General features: G+C 33.3%; 1 protein-coding gene across 1 annotated transcript in view; it reads left to right on the top strand.

Moving 5' to 3' along the window:
- The first annotated feature begins 2,732 nt into the window (after positions 1–2,732).
- Positions 2,733–6,000, top strand: part of LOC111061823 (scavenger receptor class B member 1) — a 78,644-nt gene continuing 75,376 nt past the window's right edge. Inside the window, exon 1 of the mRNA XM_039442647.1 lies at positions 2,733–2,868. The gene's annotated coding sequence lies outside the window, so the exon portion shown is untranslated. The remainder of the gene's footprint in view (positions 2,869–6,000) is intronic.

Below are 6,000 nucleotides of genomic sequence, written 5' to 3'. Positions count from 1 at the left end.
TCCTGCGGGACGTTTCTCGTCTTTCTGCTTCCCCAGTCGATGACACACATCAATCCTATCTCGCGAGATATTAACGTCGAGCGCAGAACACACCCTTCGAACCGTCTCATATACATCCTCGTTTGCAGCCTCAGGTACCCCATGAATCTCCAACGAGTTGGACCGTGAGTACTGCTCTACATCCTCGAGCCTTACCTCGAGATCACGAACTTATCGTTTGAGTTTAGCGTTTTCCCTTTTCAAATCCTCAATCAATCTGAGACACTCATTTAGTTTTATTGTCTGATTTGTAATAGTGCTTGTTTGGTCATCTATTTTACTGTTAACGAATTCAAATGAATTATTGAAGTCTTTCTCCATCCGATCCCTATCCCGCTTTGCCTCGTCTAGCATAAAGATTATCTGCGATAGGGTAGGGTTGCCGTCTTCAGCTGCAGACACGGCTTTCATGCTCTGTCTCCTCAGCTTGGAGCATGGAGGACATCTTCATAAATCACCTTCGGCAATGATAAAATCCACATCCGCCTTCGTCATGTTGACACAATTTGGATGGCAACGGTTTTTGCAATCATTGCAAGCAATATTGCTCCTTGTTGCTGTTATCGGAGCCTGACACACCGTGCATACCGACTTATCACCCATACTTTAAAGCTCTCAACTCAAAAAAACAACAGGATTTCTTTGGGCTATCCCTTTCTTCGAATAAATAGATTTGCGTCAAGATGGCTATCGTGACGACTTGTGAAAAGGAAGCCCCTGAAATGGGGATACAATTTATAAAGAAGGGAACATGTAAGGGAAAAAAGAAGGGAATAAGAAGAAAAAGAGTTAGTAGAATGAAGGGTGCAAAATTATGTGCTGAGAAAAACTCATGTTACCAATATACAAGTAGCAGTTATTGTAGAAGCAAGCCTGCTGTATTTCGTAGAGTTGCAGATAGTGTAATCAAATCACAAGATAGTCACAGCACTACTGTCTCGCTCGGCTGCCCGAGAACGACTGTATAGCCTAAATCATTCATGAAATTACGTTAATACTAATCTATCATAAAAATTACGATGAAATTAATTGAAAATGTTTATTTTCTCATTTCAAATGAAAAATTAGATGAACTCGAATGGGTTAATTATAACAGTTCTAAGCTGTTGGGGTTGAATATACAGAGTGAGTCATATGTATGGGAACCCTTCAATAAATTTGAAACTGTTGTTGATATAATATTGTAACTTTCAGGGTAAGTTATTGATCAAATACTCTACCTTTTGACGTACAATTGAATTTCAACCCCTCATAAGGTGGTGACTTAGGAGTTGTAAGTAGAATATTTTAAATGTAAACACCCATTGTGTGGTACATCATTTTAAAGGTCTTTATAAAACAAGAAGTATCACATCAATAGAAATATTAATTTTATGATACTTGTATCCGAAATGACGGCTGATTGAAATTTTAGTTTCTAAGGAAATGAAGGGTTTGTAACTCAAATATTTTAAATGTAAACACCCATTGTGTGGTACATCATTTTAAAGGCCTTTCTAAAACAATAAATATGACATAAATAAAAATGTTCTACGATGCTTGTATCCAAAACGGCGTTGAAGTATCAGTTTTTAAAGAAATGATTGATAAACTTCAATCAGTCGCCATTTTGGATAAAAGTATTATAGAACATTTTTATTTATGTCATCTTCCTCTCCTTAAAAAGGCATTTAAAATGATGTACCACACAATGGAGTGTTTACATTTGAAATATTCGTGTTGCAACCCCCAATTCAACCCCTTATGAGGGGTTGAAATTAAGTTGTACGTCAAAAGGTAGATTATTCGTCCAGTAACTTAACCTGAAAGTTACAGTATTATATCTACGACAGTCTTCAATTTATTGAAGGGTTCCCATACTTTAGACTCACTCTGTACATTGTTCTACAAGTTGAATTGTGATGAAAGATCAATGAATCACTATTTTCAGGTGGGTCCCAAACCACCGTGCTCTAAAAATAATTTTTTCAGAGTTTGTTCCACTGAATTCCCATTGAAAAGTGCGTTATTCTATCTGCTTTGTGATTCTCGAGTGATTTGTATCACTCCTGGAATCAATGGCATTAAAGAGATGATGGACAAATTGCAGATGGACAACAGTTTCAGAAGGATCCCGATTCCGAACCACCATTTTTTAATAATGTTATTTCAGGAGGAAGTTGATATAGCTCTATTTCTTTATAAGAGTTATTATAGCTCTCTTTTCATTATAAGAATTATTATAGCTCTCTTTTCTTTATAAGAGTTATGAATAAAAGTTGGCTCTCTTAAGTTAGCTCTCTTTTCTTTTTAAGAGTTATTATAGCTCTGATATTCTGCGTTATTCTTGGGAAACGTTTATTACATCCAAACATAAGAGCATCGAAACGCAGCGCTCTGCGACAATACAAAACTATCAATCATAATATACCATCCAGACAATATAAGGATGACTTAGAACTTCATAGAACCTTCAAACATTATACAACTTCAAGTTTTTCTACCACTTTAAATTCGACTTATCAAGGTTCGAGTGAACTAGAAACTACTGTACATGAATGCAGTAGGCCTATTCAAAACAGTATACTGTTTTCGATGACATAGAAAGCAGTTATTTGTCCTGAGGAGCGAAATGTCATTTCGTTTGACGAAGTGTGCAACCTGTAAAGAATCTGTGCATTAATGTGTGCTTTTTGAGGGAGAGAGGGGAGACCTTAAGGAGAGAGAGAGTCACACGTGGAGGGAGTGGAGGCCTTCTCCAGACTTCGGAGTTCAGATGATGGTAGTCTAGTAGAATAGTTCTCTCCCAGCCTTTGCTTCAGCTCGTGCATTGCCGTGTCTTACGATCAGGTAGACTAAAATACTAATTCTTCTCTTCTAAAAAAGAGTCGAAATAACAGTGCTTGTGCAGTTCACACTAACAGAATGTATTTATTTCTGAGAAACATGTGCTCGCATTTTTTCACATGCAATTGCATGGTGTGCTTCACCCCTGTGCTGTGTGATTCAACCCTTCCAGCTCAAACGTTTCCAAATTCACCCCAATTTTAAGTGATTTCAAGCATGGAAACCATTATCCCTTAGCAATCTCTCAATGATTTCATTTTATGTTTATTTATTCATTTATTCATTAATTAAATTACTAATCATAATAAATCAAATAATCTTTTATTTGAAACTATAGTTCACATTGTTCATATCAAGAAATCGTAAAACACGATAAAAATGTATCATAATCTATCAATCAATTAATTATATTTATCTTGAAAGATTTGGGAATATTGTGAATCATCTTTTCAAAATAGTAACTTTTATGAATTCACAATGTTTCGTTTTTCTCGAATCCAAAACAAATGAATCTCTTATCTCTCCGAGATAATTTTCAGATGATGTATCTTCATATCTTGAAACTATATGACTTTGAAATCATTATTTCCCCTGCTGCAAATTATGATTATGCCTATAATTCCATCCTAGAATTTTTGATACCACGTGTCAACTTCTGAAATTTCATTCCCTTTATTAAGACCTAAAAATGCATTTGGTGGTCTCCGATAATAGCTTTGATAATGTTCTGATCAAAACATTCTGCAATTTTGAATTGATATCATAAGCTACCCAATTTTTTTCTAGAATTTTCTTCGTATTCATCAAGAAATTTCAATAATTGATTCAAAAAATTTTATAATTTAAAATTGTCTGTGTACGAAAAATATATACAAAAACATTTTGTTAGTAACTGATCAAAAATATCTTCTTCATTATCTTTCCAAATTTCCAAGACTGGCTGTGATTCTAATGAAGAATAGTAACTTAATATGATAATTCATTCTTCGATCGGATAAGATCGATTCAAGTCTTGAACCCTATTACTTATTTGATTGCACTATTTCATTTAGCTTGAACATTTTCACGTAATCACTATTATCAATTTAAAGTATACCTCATTGTTAATTGTGAGTTCAGACCGTTACCTCGACAGTTTTAAAATTCAGAACTTACTTCACTATTTTACATCTTCTCTTATTCTCCTACTTTTCACGTCTACAAACTACAACTTCTAGACTATGCAAATTGAGCGCATGTGACTAATGAGACAATTTTTGTTTGAACCAGTAGCATCCCAATCATTTCCTCCTCCTTCAAGTAATAATTTTCTACTATTCCACTAATATAAGTACAGTTTTCTAAAAATCGCGATAATTATTTCAATGAGAAAGGATTTAAAACCCAACGAACTCTTCAGCCAGAATTGATGACTAATAGCTTGGTTATTGAAAATAAGTGATAATTCTCGTTCTTCTCCAAATAAATATTTGAAAATTATTGCCGTAGTTTGTGCTTTGTGATAGATAATTAAATAAATCTGTAATGTGCTTTGTGATAGATTAGACCAATAAATAAATTGATGATTGTGCAATTTTATAATCACTTTCAAAACAATTTAGAAATTGCCGTAAATGTGTTGATAACAATAATAGAACATTCTTAAACATTGATGTGATCATATAGGAATCCTGGATTAATTATTTTTGACCCTTGATTTTAAATTTTCTTAATCTTATGTTATGTAAAGTTATGTAATTCTTAAGAGCTACATAACTCTCTCTGTGACTTCACGTGTTCGACAAATTACTACCCAAACAATTCTAAAAATGATTAATCGTCAAAAATTTCTCTCTTGTTATTCTCAAACAATTATTTGCTTTTTCATGGGACTCCTTAGATTTGTAAGCTTCTAAGACTAGCAGTCTTCGACCTTGGCTTCCAATGTTCCAATTTATATTATTATGATGGGAAATTTCATACCACTCTACATTAAAAAATTCTAGTTCAAGGAAACTTTTCTAGTATTCATTGTTTTGACTGCAAGTAAACATCCTTGGGAGCTTTTTTATCAATTGAATATTTCTCAATCCCTAGAATATAGTAGGTGGTAGAATCGCTCTGCTCACTTTACGTGTATCCATCTCATATTGAAGATTTGCTATTTCAATCTTATTTGATACATCATGAGGAACAGAAATGCATATAAGAATAATCACATTATTTCACCATTCCTCTCTTGATACCTCTTCAGTTGATCTGTACTATAGATGATATTCACTATTATTTTATTTTGTCAATCTTATTTCGTTTCAATATATTGCTATGAATTATTATATATGATTATGTATTCTTATACAATTCTCTGATATCATGAAAATGTGATAGAATCATATACTGTAATTGTAATCATATAATAATTTGTAGAATTATAAATATTGTTATAATCATAATAAGCGACCAGTCTAGTAACAATATTGATGAATGTAGTCTATCTTATATCTCTCATTACACATTCACAGACCTAGAACTCATGTAGGCATCACCCTCACAAAAATGATCACTTTTACGACATTCAGTAATTACAATTAGAGATCCAAATGTAATGAGACTGTTTCTTTTGAGTGAAAACTCATGCTTTCAAAATAGCGTTATTTTTCCAGTTGCCTGAATTAACTCACGAATTCATCTCCTTTTGGTATTGTTGTCATGTCAACGGAAAAGCAGTATCGAATTATATAGCTCTAGAATACACTATTTTGACCATGTATGTGTATATATAGCTAAGTATATCTGGTGCAATCTGGTGCTCATGTATTAAATCGGAACTAACCAAGAAATTGGAATTTCCACACAAAGCAGATGTTTGATTGACAAGTCGATAAAGAAGAACTTGGCCCACTTACTGGAATTCGGTTATTCGAGAGAAAACCAGTATGGTATTGACTTAAGAATTTCTTGGTTATTCTAATTGATTATTTAATAGAGTGAATGTTAAATTATGGAAAATCACTAGTATCCTTATTATTTATCTTATATGAAACATGAACAGTTTCGGCGATGATATTATCACTATTCTTTCAAATTTTGAAAATAATTGGAACTAATTAGGGCTCCCTATAGACTTCACCTAGTGAAATTTGATGAGGGGAGGGA

Source organism: Nilaparvata lugens, chromosome X (genome assembly GCF_014356525.2).
Source record: "Nilaparvata lugens isolate BPH chromosome X, ASM1435652v1, whole genome shotgun sequence".
NCBI classification, from domain to species: Eukaryota; Metazoa; Arthropoda; class Insecta; order Hemiptera; family Delphacidae; genus Nilaparvata; species Nilaparvata lugens.
The sequence above is the reverse complement of the archived record's forward strand: the minus strand, read 5'-3'. Positions and strand labels throughout refer to the sequence as shown.